We start from the raw sequence: 14,371 nt of genomic DNA on the forward strand, positions 1-14,371 counted from the left end.
TGGAATGTCGTCATCGCACATGGCCCTTACTGCTTTCTTAAAGGTTTGTACGAACCTCTCAGCCAATCCATTTGTGGCTGGATGATACAGGGCGGATGTGTAATGCTTTACCCCATTCCTCTTCATAAATCTTCGAAACTCCTCGGACACAAACTGTGGTCCGTTATCAGAGCAAATCTGCTCTGGCAAGCCGTTCCTGGCAAATATGGTCCGTAGGACTGCAGTAGTTTTCTCCGTGGTGGTGGAGGACATTTTGATCACCTCAGGCCATTTCGAGTGCGCATCCACGGCTATTAAAAACATTGAGTCCATGAATGGACCAGCAAAATCAATATGCACCCGTTGCCATGGAGATGAGGGCCACTCCCATGGGTGTAGAGGGGCATGTGGTGGTGCATTTTGGACCTTCTGGCATCCTGAGCAGCTCTTTGTCAGGTCCTCGATTTGCTGATCGATCCCCGGCCACCACACATAAGCCCTAGCAAGGCTTTTCATTTTCATCCCTCCCAGATGGCCTTCGTGAAGCTCATTGAGCACTCTCTCCCTTAACTTGGCTGGAATTACCACTCGGGATCCACACATCAAGGTCCCCTGGCATACTGACAGATGTTCTCTTCTGGATGAGAATGCTGGCAACAGTGAGTCGCCATGTGTTGGCCATCCCTTCGCCGTCAAGTCATATACCCGAGACAGTGTCGGGTCATTTCGGGTCTCCTCTATATCAGCGTTAGTTACAGGCAAGCGTTCAATTATAGTCGAATGAAATATTTCGACAGCGTCCACTGCTGGTGCTTCCCCCGCAGTAGGCAGTGGCAGGCGTGATAGCCCATCAGCGTTTCCATGCTGTTTCGTGCCCTTATACTCGATTTCATATTGGTTCACCCCTAGAAAAAGGGACCATCTTTCTAGCCGTTGCGCAGTCATCACCGGAACGCCCTTCTTTGGATTAAAGATGGAGGCAAATGGTTGGTGGTCAGTCAGCAAGGTGAACTCCTGCCCGTGCAGATAGTGGTTGAACTTTTTCACTCCCCACACTAGGCTGAGGGCCTCCCTGTCAATCTGGGCATAGTTACGCTCGGCTGAGGTTAGTGATCGTTACACTAAGGCTATTTGCCTCTCTGAGCCGTCCGAGAATTTGTGCGACAGCACCGCTCCAATGCCATAGGGTGATGCATCACACGCCAACCGAATTGGTAGTGCTTGGTTGGAATGAGCCAACACCTCTTTTGATGTGATCAATTCTTTGCTCTTCTGGAAAGCTCGTTTACATTCATCATTCCACTTCCATGGTACCCCCGTTTGCAGTAGGGTGTTCAGTGGGTGTAGTACGGTAGACAAATTTGGCAAGAACTTATGGTAGTAGCCCACCAGCCCGAGGAACGACCTCAGTTGTGACACATTTTCCGGTGCTGGAGCCTTGACTACTGCCTCAATCTTTTCAGGGGACTTATGTAACCCCTCTTCATCAATAACGTGGCCACAATACGAGATCTGCTTCTGGAAAAACTCGCATTTGTGGCGATTAGCTCGGAGTCCATATTCCTTCAATCTAGTGAGCACCTGCTCCAGGTTGGCGAGGTGATCACTGTCATTTTCGCCCGTGACCAGGATGTCATCCAAATAACACTGGGTCCCTGGAATCCCTTGCAGGACTTGATCCATTGCCCTTTGCCAAATAGCCGGAGCTGATGCTACCCCAAACACCAGCCGGTTGTATTGGTAGAGACCTTTATGAGTATTGATCGTGAGGTACTGTTTCGAGGCTTCGTCTACCTCCATTTGCAGGTACGCCTGGGCCAGATCAATCTTAGTGAAGCGTTTCCCTCCAGATAGCGAGGCGAAAATATCTTCAATCCGCGGAAGCGGATATTGTACCGTGTGAAGGACTGGGTTCACTGTCACCTTAAAGTTCCCACAGATGCGAACCTTCTTTGGTTCCCCAGGCATATTGCTCAATGACCTCTTCATTACAGGAACGATGGGTGTAGCCCACTCGCTCCAGTCCACTTTGGAGAGTACTCCTGAACGTTCCAAACCTTCCAGCTCTGCTTCGACGGCTGGGCGGATCGCATAAGGCACCGGTCTGGCCTTAAAAAACTTTGGGCTTGCATTTTCCTCTATTTTGATCATCGCTGTTATGCCTTTTAGTGTTCCGAGTTCCTCCTGGAACACTTCTTGTGCGTCAGTTAGCATTTTTGACAGTCGTTCAGGTGTGACGTCGTCATCCTTTTTGGCATCTACAGTCAGTGCTTGTATGGAATGCCAATCTAGCTGTATCTTCCGGATCCATTCACGTCCTAGTAGTGGTGGTCCTCCCTCTGGCAATACATATAGTTCCATTTTTGGTGTTTCCTTGCCGTTATATATAACGTTCACCCTTATTTTTCCTTTGGGGTAGACTTTTTGCCCCATGTACGTCTTCAAGACGATCTCTGTATCTCTCAAGGGTATATGTGAGAATAGCCGCTTGTAGTCCCTTCGGTTTATGACTGTTAGGGCTGATCCTGTGTCCAATTCCATTTTCACTTGGACTACGGCTATCTTGAGCATGACCCAGATATTTTGGTGATCCTCCATTTTGATCACATTATGTAGTTTCAGACAACCCAGCACCGTGCTTCTGTAGTCTGTATCCCTTTTCTGTTCGTCTGAACTACTCTCCGTCACCTTATGTACCTTCTTGTACTTCTCCTGTGGAGATTTCTTGCTGCTGGTTTTCTTTTCCGACCTGCAGACTCTTGCTATGTGTCCTACTTTTCCACACTGTCTGCACACTTGGTCCTTGAACCAGCAATCCTTATGGTCGTGTGTTGTTCTGCCGCAGCGATAGCACTTCACTGTTCCGTATGCCATTTCATTTGTGCCATATTCTTGCGGTCTCCATTGTATCTCAGCCGCGCCCCGTGCTGCTGCTTCGTGTGATACTGCCATGCTGAAAGCCTTGTCCAGCGTAAGATCCTTTTCTGACAGAAGCCGTTTCTGGGTTCCTTCACTTTGAAGCCCACACACAAACTTGTCCCTTAAAGTATCTGCTAGTCCCGTTCCAAACTGGCAGTGTTCCGATAGCTTGCGCAGTTCCGTTAAATACTCAGCATTACTTTCATCTTTATGCTGGTTCCTTTTGTGAAACTTAAATCTTTCTGCTATCAGCAGCGGTGTGGGGTTTAAGTGGTCCCGTAGGATTGACACTATGTTTTCAAAATTCTTTTCCGCTGGTTTCTCTGGGGTTACTAGGTTTCGTAGTAAGCCATACGTTTTTGCACCCATTGAATTCAACAATACCAGCGCTTTCTTGTCATCTGGCACTTCATTCGCCTTGCAGTATACTTCAATGCGTTCGACATATGTCATCCAATCCTCGACTTCATTGTCGAACGCTGTGATACTGCCACTCTTCGACATTTTTGGGTGTGGTTAGACTGGCTCAAAATGGCGTCTCCCGCACTCTCCCTTCTTCTCCGCTGCGGCTCAAAATGGCGTCTCCCGCGCTCTCCCTTCTTCTCCGCTGCGGCTCAAAATGGCGTCTACCATGCTCTCCCTTCTTAATGGCATCTCCCGCGCTCTCCCTTCTTCTCCACTGCGGCTTGGCCCTTGAACACCGGCTGCGCTCTGCGCGTTTTCCTGCGCGCCTCTCTCTCTCTTTGCCGCTGCTCGGCCCTTGAACACCGGCTGCGCTCTGTGCGCTCTACCCTCTCTCTTCTCCCGTCGACGCCGCTCGGTCCTGAACACTGGCTGCGCCCTGTGCGTTCTACCCTCTCTCTTCTCCCGTCGACGCTGCTCGGCCTTTTCTGTGCCGTCGGTTGGCTCTAGCCGCCGCTGTCCGGGAAGGGTCTGCGCCGTACCTGCTGCCAGCCCGTTTAGCTGGACCACCATGACTGGAGAACCAAGCCCAGCTCTCAACAGCCTCCCCTGCGATGCTCAAATCTCCGCTGGATGGTCGACGCCTGTGCTTCTGGACTTGGCCTTCTTCTTTCACTGTTCTCCAGGAGCGAATCCCTGGGAGGTGATGCAGAGTTGCAGGTAGGTTTGAATCGCCTCGTCGCCACTGTTAGATCCGTGTATCTTGATGTTGTATTTCCTTCAATAATGAGACAAGAGACTGCAGGGAACAATCAACAGGTGTTTACTGGATGAGGGTTACTCTAAAACTAACTGCACAGATCCCTACTCAGGGTTTATATACAGGTGTGGTCACTGCCGGTACTACAGTATACAGGAGCTGTGAAAAGTAGCTCTCCCCTTAAAGGTACATACACTACACCAGCTACCGAGTCTGCGGCGGGACCTATGTGTCCAGTGGTCCAGAAAAAGTACGGGCCTCCACAAGGTGCACAGGCCCGTGGGCCACTGGACAGTGAGTTTGTAGTCCCGCACGCAGCTCCAGCTCTGAAGGCCATGATGGCACATATCCCCACGCTCACCAGAGGCGGGGGAGATCCATCTGTACATTTCTCTAACATCGCACAGGCGGTAGAAATGAACAATTGTGACGACCAAGAAGCAGTAAAGATGCTGCTATTCTCAATAGAGGGGAGGGTGTACCAGGTCCTCCCAACAGCCTGTAGAAAGGGGCAGGTCACCCCAGAGCGGTTACAACGGGCCATCTTAGAAGCCCTGGGGTGTAACGATGGGAACCCCCTTGACAGGCTCAACAAGACCAGCCAGTTACCTGGGGAAGCCCCGCAGGTGTACGTGGACAGACTGTGGATGGTGTACCGTGCAGCCTGTGACAATATCCTGGATAGAGAGGCTCTTACAGCGGACCAGTGTGAAGCGTGGTTCCGGATGATTATCGCAAACAGTCTGCCCTGTATTAAGACCCGGGCAGATCTCTGGTTCAACCCCAGAGACCCTAACCTCACTGAAGAAGCAGTGGCAGAAAGGATGTCGGTTACCCAGCATAACGGGGAAACCCCAGATGAAAAGCTGGATAAACCCACAAAGGGGCGAGTGCACGAAGTGCACTCAAACCCTAATCCAAAAAGGGAATGGTATCAGGAGGGCAAGCACCCGTCCGATAAGAGGGGAGTGTGTTACGGGTATGGGAAGCCCGGCCACTACCGAAGTAGTTGTAGGAGCAATCCACCCCAGGCGCAGGGAGGAAGGAACCCTCCTGCGACTGCCCCGTCCGGAGGAAAGAAAGGACAGGCAAACGAAGTTTTTGAAAACGCAGTGGTAACACTCTGACAGCTGATGGCAGGGATGGGACGCATAGATGTAGCCGTAGGAAGGGAAATCCCCACGGCTCCACAACCGGGAACAATGACTACAGCCCACGCAGCCTGCTTACTTGTGCCCACTAGATTATGGCTCATGGGGTAAACCGTGGGTGAAGATGGAGGTGGAGGGAGCACGGGGAACCTACCTGTTGGACACGGGTGCTTCCAACACCATCGTTCATGTGGAGGATCCGGGGGCTTCGCCTCTATCCAGCGGGGTGCCCCATGAACTAGTGGGATTCACGGGGAATGAGAAGACAGGGTACTTCTCACTCCCACTTACGCTTCAGTTAGGCGCACTTACTGCGAAGTGGAAGTGTGTCCTGATGAAGTGGGAGCAGGCTGACAAGGGGATACTGGGGGCTGACTTGGTAATCGCCCACCAGATCCTGGTGGACTTGCGGAACCATTGTCTGTGGGGAACCGTAGACCCGGGGACCAAGAAGGGAGTTATGATGATTGACAAGATGCAGGAAAAGGGGACTCTCTGTACAGTGAAGCCAAAGGGGGGCTACGACCTGGAGCTTCTGGCCAGTGGCACCCCAGCCGAGTACAGGGCCTATGTGCAAGCCAATCTCGCAGCAATTGCCACCCACAAGCACAACTGTGGGAGAGTCACAGGTGTGGAGGTCAGAATAGATGGGGATCCCATGTCTAGGTCCCAAAGACAATACAACTTCCCGAGAGAGGCGGAAGCCGATTTAGAGGTGGTGCTGGGTTCGCTAGTTGAGCAGGGTGTTCTGAGGCCCATAGCCACCCACGTAAACTCTCCCCTTTGGCCGGTCAGGAAACCGGACAACTCGTGGAGAGTGTGATGAAATATATGTCTTCATCAGCCCCTGTGTTTTACCTGCATTGTATTGTGTGTACCGCCCCCTTTCCCCCTATTGTGTGTATTGGCTCCGCCCCTGTCTTTTGTCATATAAAGGTCTCAAGAGCTGTATGAGTCATTCACAGAAGAATCACAGAAACCCCACAGTACAGATAGAGGCCATTTCGGCCCATACCGACACATATCCCACCTGATCCCCGTAACTCCTACACCAACACATATCCCACCCTATCCCCGTAACCCCACGTATTTAATCCCCCTAACACTAAGGGTCAATTTATCATAGCCAATCAACCTAACCCGCACATCTTTGGACTGTGGGAGGAAACCGGAGCACCCGGAGGAAACCCACGCAAACACGGGGAGAATGTGCAAACTCCACACAGACAGTTGCCCAAGGCTGGATTCGAACCCGGGTCCCTGGCGCTGTGAGGCAACAGTGCTAACCACTATGCCACCGTGCTGCCTTCATTCTGCCAGACGAATCCGATGTGGAATGACGTGCAATGTTCTTAGCGATTAAAAACCTTCAGTTGAATACTGTAACTTTTTGTCCTTGAGTTATTGATGGCACATCAATTTTAATCGCTAAAACACCAAGATGGATCGACTCCTGAAACCAGAGCGCTTGGATTTGGACCCCCATGCCACAGACGCAGCCACACAGTTCGGACACTGGTTCCAATGCTTCGAATTTTTCATCGAAACCTCAGCCACCGCCATAGAAGCCGCGACCGCCACCAGAGACGTGAAACTGGGAATCCTGCGAAACCGGGTGAGTCATCGGGTCTCCCCTCTCATCCGAGATGCCACCAGCTACGAGGATGCCTGCACCATTCTGAAGGCCCACTACGTGCGGCCAATAAACGAGGTGTACGTCAGGCATCTTCTGACTACTCGCACGCAGCGGCATGGTGAGTCACTAGAGGACTTCATGCTAAGCCTAAAAGTACTGGGCAGAGACTGTAACTGTAAGGCCGTGTCTGCCACCGTGTACACGGAGGAGCTGATCTGAGACTCCTTTATTGCGGGCCTCAGTTCAAATTACATTCGGCAGAAACTGTTTGAAAAGGAGGGACTGGACTTAAAACAGGCTATGGGCATAGCGCGATCGCTGGATATGGCCCAGAGGAACTCTGAATCCTGTTCCTCATGCCACGCGGCCCACTCCGCCTTGTGCACGCCGTGGGGGCCGCCATCTTGGAAGCCATCTTCACCTCCCAGGTCTCAGGCCAGCCCAGCACCGTCGGAGCCCCAGCCTCCACCCAGGAGCCCCACTACTGCCGCGATGCATCGGGGCCCGAAATGCTACTTCTGCGGCCAGGACAAACACTCCAGGCATTTGTGCCCAGCGAAGGGCAACACCTGTTTTAAATGCGGGAAGAAAGGACATTTCAGTAAAGTCTGCAGAGGGAAGCCCGCCTCCAACTCCGCCACCGCCGCGTGCGCGCCGTGGGGGCGGCCATCTTGGACGCCATCTTGTCCACCCTCATGGAGTCCACCATCTTGTCCCGACTACACGGACCCCCAGGACCCACTGGTGGCCTCAATCACAGTGGATCAATCCAGGCCGCATCCGTTGTCTAGATCAATGATGGACATAGAGGTAAACGGGAACAAGGTTAAATGCTTGATTGACTGCGGGAGCACCGAAAGCTTTATTCATCCTAGCCTGGTAAAACGACTTTCACTAACGATAGTCCCTACACAGGGCAAAATCGCCATGGCTGATAAGACTCATACCTCAAAAATTACAGGTTTCTGCGCGGTTATGTTGTCGGTAAAAGGCACTGATTACAGAGATTTTAAACTGTTGATAATGCTAGATCTCTGTGTGAGCGTGATCTTGGGTCTGGACTTCCAGTGCCACCACCAAAGTATCACGCTTACCTACGGTGGGTCCCAGCCGCCCCTCACAGTGTGCGGTCTGGCTAGCCTGAAGGTCAAGCCGCCCTCTCTGTTCACCAACCTCGCACCCAACTGTCAACCCATAGTGACCAAGAGTAGGCGGTACAGCTGGGAGGACAGACGGTTCATTGCGTCTGAAGTAGAAAGACTCAAGCGGGAGGGTATCATCGAATGCAGTACCAGCCCGTGGCGCGCCCAGGTAGTAGTAGTTAAGGGTAGCGAAAAGAAGTGGATGGTGATAGATTATAGCCAGACGGTTAATCTATACACCCAGCTAGATGCCTACCCTCTGCCCCGCATAGCGGATATGGTTAACCAAATTGCGCAATACCGGGTGGTTTCCACCATCGACCTAAAATCGGCATACCACCAGCTCCCCATTAGGCCGGAGGACCGTCCATACACCGCCTTCGAGGCGAACGGACGCCTCTACCACTTCCTCAGAGTCCCCTTTGGGGTAACAAATGGGGTCTCGGTCTTCCAGCGGGAGATGGACCGCATGGTCGATGAGAACCAGTTAACAGCCACCTATCCATACCTAGACAACGTCACCATCTGCGGCCACGACCAGCGAGACCATGACTCGAACCTCGCGAGATTTCTGAAAACCGCCCTCAGACTCAATCTCACCTACAACGAGGATAAGTGTGTCTTTAGCACCACGCGCCTCTGTATCCTGGGCTGCGTGGTGGAAAACGGGGAAATCGGTCTGGACCGCGACCGATTGCGCCCCCTACGGGAGCTATCCCTACCAAACACTCCTAAGGCCCTGAAAAGGTGCCTGGGGTTTTTCTCCTATTACGCCCAATGGGTCCCCAATTATTCCGACAAGGCCCGTCCCCTCCTGAAATCAACGTCCTTCCCACTCACGGCCGAGGCCCACGCCGCCTTCAACAGCATTAAACATGACATTGAGAAGGCCGCGCTGCGGGCAGTGGACGAAAACATCCCTTTCCAGGTCGAAAGCGATGCGTCCGACTTCGCTTTAGCAGCCACCCTCAACCAGGATGGGCGGCCCGTAGCCTTTTTCTCAAGAACCCTCCAAGGGCCCGAGATCAGGCACTCATCGCTAGAGAAGGAGGCCCAGGCCATAGTGGAGGCAGTGCGTCACTGGAGGCACTACCTAGCCGGCAAACGCTTCACCCTGCTTACCGACCAGCGGTCGGTAGCCTTCATGTTTAACAACAAACAGAGGGGGAAGATCAAGAACGACAAAATTCTCAGGTGGCGGATCGAACTCTCCACGTTTGAGTACGACATAATATATAGGCCGGGGGCCCTCAACGAATCCCCCGACGCCCTATCACGAGGGATGTGTGCCAGCATCCAGGGGGACAGGCTACAGGGCCTCCACAATGGCCTCTGCCACCCGGGGGTCACCCGGCTATTTCACTTTATAAAATCCCGTAACCTGCCCTATTCCATCAAGCAGGTCCGGTCTATGACCAGGGGCTGCCGCACCTGTGCGGAATGCAAGCCCCGTTTTTTCAGGCCCGACCGAGCCCACCTGATCAAAGCTACACGGCCATTCGAGCGCCTGAGCTTAGATTTCAAGGGACCACTCCCCTCCACCGACTGCAATGTGTACTTTCTCAACACTGTGGACGAGTACTCCCGCTTTCCATTCGCCTACCCCTGCCCAGACATGACCAGTGCCACGGTCATCAAGTGCCTCGGCAGCCTGTTTTGCACGTTCGGCATGCCGAACTACATCCACACTGACAGGGGGCGTCGTTCATGAGCGACGAACTGCGCCAATACCTGCTGTCGAAGGGGATAGCCACGAGTCGGACCACTAGTTATAACCCCCGGGGTAATGGGCAAGTGGAGAGGGAGAACGCGACGGTGTGGAAGGCGGTCACCTTAGCACTAAGGTCTAAAGGACTCCCTACCTCCCGCTGGCAAGAGGTCCTCCCAGACGTACTCCACTCGATAATGTCGCTACTGTGTACTGCTACTAACGCCACTCCTCACGAGAAGATGTTTGTTTTTCCCCGCAAATCAACCTCAGGAGTGTCCCTACCTTCGTGGCTCTCCACCCCAGGGACAGTCCTATTACGGAAGCATGTGAGGGGCCACAAAATGGATCCCCTCATGGAGGCAGTACACCTACTCCACGCAAACCCACAGTACGCGTACGTCAAGCACGCCGACGGGCGTGAGGACACCGTGTCCATAAAGGACCTCGCCTCGGCAAGAAGCGATGACGACCCATCCTCACCACCCCCAGAAGAACCGCCACCATCCCCAGAGGTATCCTCACCACCCCCAGAAGTACCTGCAACACCCCCAGCACATGGGTATGCCCAGGAGGGCACCACGGACTCCCGGTCGGAACCCGAGGTACTATTGCGACGTTCAGGAAGGACTATCACACCCCCGGACAGACTAAATCTGTAGAAGGGGTGAATGTGATGAAATATATGTCTTCATCAGCCCCTGTGTTTTACCTGCATTGTATTGTGTGTACCGCCCCCTTTTCCCCTATTGTGTGTATTGGCTCCGCCCCTGTCTTTTGTCATATAAAGGTCTCAAGAGCTGTATGAGTCATTCTGCCAGACGAATCCGATGTGGAATGACGTGCAATGTTCTTAGCGATTAAAAGCCTTCAGTTGAATCCTTTAACTTCTTGTCCTTGAGTTATTGATGGCACATCAGAGAGCCACGGTGGACTATCGGGTGCTCAATAAGAACATCCCAGCTTGCGCTCCCACGGTGGCGGTGGTTGCAGACCTGGTCCGAGAGATCCCTGCTTCAGCCACCACGTTTACGGTGCTAGACATTTCAAACAGCTTCTGGTCGATCCCTGTGAGGAGAGAGGACCAATACAAGTTTGCTTTCACGTTCAGGGAGCAACAGTATACTTGGACCTGCCTCCCACAGGGATTCCACAATAGCCCTAGCGTCTTCCACCAGTGCATGGTCAATTGTCTAAAGGGTTTCAGCCAGCCAGGACAGCTGGTGCAATATGTGGACGACCTGCTGCTCGTCACAGAGAGCAGGGAACAACACAGTCCACTGCTGGCTGAGCTGTTGGCTGTGCTGAAAGACGGCGGGTTTAAAATAAACCCCAAAAAGGCCCAGATAGGGTTGAGGGAAGTCAAGTTCCTGGGTTTAACCTTAAGGGCAGGAGAAAGGGGCATTGATGAGGCCCGAAGGCGGACAGTGCAGGAACTCCCGGTACCGACCAACGTGTCCGGAGTTCGATCCTTTCTGGGGATCACGGGCTATTGCAGGGACTTCATCGAGGATTATGCAGCCACAGCAGCCCCCCTGCTCAGGCTCCTCCACAAGGGGGTTGAGTGGGATTGGGACAATGGCTGTCAGGCTGCATTTCTTCGATTGAAGCAAGATTTGCAAAAAGCACCTGCACTGGGGGCAATTGATGGGGGTGAGGATTTCTTTTTGGAAGTGGCAGTCAGCGGGGACAGCCTGAGTGCCGTGCTTTTACAGGAAAGGCACGGATGGCTGAGACCGGTGGTGTACTCCTCTAGGGTCCTCACAGATGTGGAGAAAGGGTACTCGAACTGTGAGAGACATCTGTTGGCTACTCACTGGGCAGTGAAGAGGTCACAAGTCTTCACAGGAGTATCCCCTATCACACTCCTCACCCATCATACCCCGACCCAGATGCTCCTTGATGGGAGGATAAAAGATGGGACGGTCAGCAGTGCAAGGATCACTCGCTGGACCCTCCTCCTCTCCCAGATGGCGATCAGGGTCAGAGGCCTCTGTGAGCCAAAGCTCGCAGCCAACTTTACTTATGCAGGGGAACTGCATAGATGCTCAGTAGAGGGGCTGTGGGACGTCGACTTCGGATTTCGGGCAGGGATGCACCCCACAGGCCGCGAGATCTACGTCGATGGGTCAAGTTCAGTCTCCGCGGGTACAAGACTCACGGGTTGCGGAGTTTGGGACCCCAAGGCAGGCATAGCCTTGGCACTTAAACTCCCTAGCACCCTGAGCGCCCAGTAGGCTGAACCCTCGGCGGTGATGTACGTGATCACTCACCCCGAGGAATTCCCCACCCTGTACACGATTTGCTTGGACAGTATGTTCACATGCAATTCGTGTACAGAGTATCTGGCGATTTGGTCCCGCAGGGGGTACACCTCTGCAGATGGGAGACCCCTGGTCACCAAGCCCCTGCTAGTGAGGATAGTGGCAGCCCTAGGGAGTAGTCGGGACGTCTACATCCATAAAGTAAAAGCCCACTCTAAAACCGAGCCATGGACAGAGGGTAACCAGCGAGCCGACTTGCTGGCCAGAGAGGGAGCACAGACCAGTCGCTTCTGGGACCCGTACGAGAAAGGCAGTGTAGTAGCTGTCAGAGGCCAGCCGAGGGCACCAGGGAGTGCAGGGGTAGGATTGGCCCCGGACCTGAGAATGGTCCAGGCGCAGGATCCCATCCTCAAGACGACCATAACAACCATCCTCGATGGAGGAAAAGCAGAGGGCCCGTATGATATTGCGGATGTAGCTGTGAAGGAAGGGATGCTGTTCAAGGGGGACAAGTGGGTGGTCCCAGTGCAACACCAGCGGGAGTTCCTACAACTGGCCCATGAGGGCCCAGGTGCAGGACATCCCGGGCCAGAGTCCACCTGGCAGAAGGTGGAACAGGCAGCGTGGTGGCCAGATCTCCGGACTGACGTCCGCGACTTCTGTGCAGCCTGCCTGGCGTGTGCAGCAAACAACCCAGACCCCCAGAAAAGAAAGGCATCCATGGGGCACATAAGGCGGGTAGAGGGACCATGGCAGTCGATCCAGGTCGACTACATAGGACCCCTACCGACCGACCAGGGAGGATACAAGTACTGCCTGGTGTTGGTAGACGTATTCTCCAAGTGGGTGGAGGCCTTCCCCTGCCGAACAGCCACCGCAATAGGGACGGCCAGGATCCTGGTCAGGGAAGTGTTTTCAAGGTGGGGACTACCACAGTTTGTGGAGTCCGACCAGGGGAGTCACTTCACTGGCCAGGTGATGCAAACCACCCTAAAGGTACTGGGAATTAGGGCAAAATGGCATGTTGCTTACAACCCCCAGTCCTCAGGTCCAGTGGAATGCCTGAACCGCACCATTAAAGAAAGACTCCGCAAGGAGACGGGGGACTCACCGAACAAATGGGTAGAGGTCTTGCCTCTGGTCCTCATGGGAATTCGAGCCAGTCGGTCGAAGAGCACAGGGTACTCGCCCCATGAGCTGATGACTGGACGGCCCATGAGGACCCTGGTACACGTATTGGTGCCCGGCCTCACCGAAGGAGAGCTTCGGGAAACAGACCGGGACCGCTTTGCTGGGAATCTGCTGGAACGACTGCAGCAGATTCATTGGCAAGCGGCCACCAATATGGGGAAACAGCACCGCAGCAACAAACTGCTGCTGGAACCCCGCAAGCAGCAGGACTGGGAAGTCAGTGACCAGGTCATGGTCCGTAGCTTCACCAGAGTGGGGGTGTTTGAACCATTGTACATGGGTCCTTATAGTATCGTCGATAAGGCCAGCCCAATGGTTTATGCGGTCCAATTACCCCGCCGGGTGAAGTGGTACCACATCAACCAATGTAAGCGGTTTGACCCCACTAGGGCAGGAAGGAAGAAGGTCCTCAAACCCAGAGAACCCCCAGAAGTGACAGAGGATGCCCCGGTGGAGGTGGTAGCTTTGACAGAGGTCGATGTCGGCCCGAAAGCTATGCCGCCCGGGATGGTCCTCTGCCACTGTGGAGACATCACACAACTTGACAGACAGGCAGGAAGGATAGGACAGGAAGTTCAAAGTCAAGGTCACAGGGAGGCTGGAGCTCAGTGTGAAACCGACGCACAGCCGAGGGAAGCCCTGCGGCCCGCAGCAGAGAAGGGAATTGTGTTAAGCGTAGCAACTGGAAAAGCAAAGGAAGGGGAGGATCAGTGGGAGGGCGAAGGGATACTGCCAATGATGTGGGACTTTGTGCCGGTGAGGCGTAGTTCCCGGGTGGTCCGACCCAGGGTGACTTGGTCCCCCGTGTATCCATCCCCAAATACAAGGGTTCAAAAGCAGAGGAAGCGCCGGAAGGGTAAACTCTGTACTGTGAGGGGTAAGTCCCCGTCACAATTCCCAGAACGAGCACCAGACACAGGGGGACAGTTGAAGGAGGTCCTCCTGCAAGCCCTGCGGAAGGGGGTATCTCGATCCCCTGGACAAGGTCAACAGGATGACCTGGAAGGGGGAGGCAGTTACAGAGACTGACCTGGCCACCCGGAGACGGGTGGCATTGTACATGGCACCTTTTTGATAGTTGGGGTGATTTTGCAGTGAGGTGATGGTGTTTTGGTTAAGCAAGGAAAACAAAACTTGGTGCTACTCCAGTCGAGCCTGAAGAAGTCTCAGGCAAGACTGTGTTTTTCAATTTGTGTTCCAGAAGATGCTCCGGACCATC

Source organism: Somniosus microcephalus, chromosome 2, assembly GCF_052327205.1.
Source record: "Somniosus microcephalus isolate GS21.2 chromosome 2, FLI_Smic_1.0, whole genome shotgun sequence".
NCBI classification, from domain to species: Eukaryota; Metazoa; Chordata; class Chondrichthyes; order Squaliformes; family Somniosidae; genus Somniosus; species Somniosus microcephalus.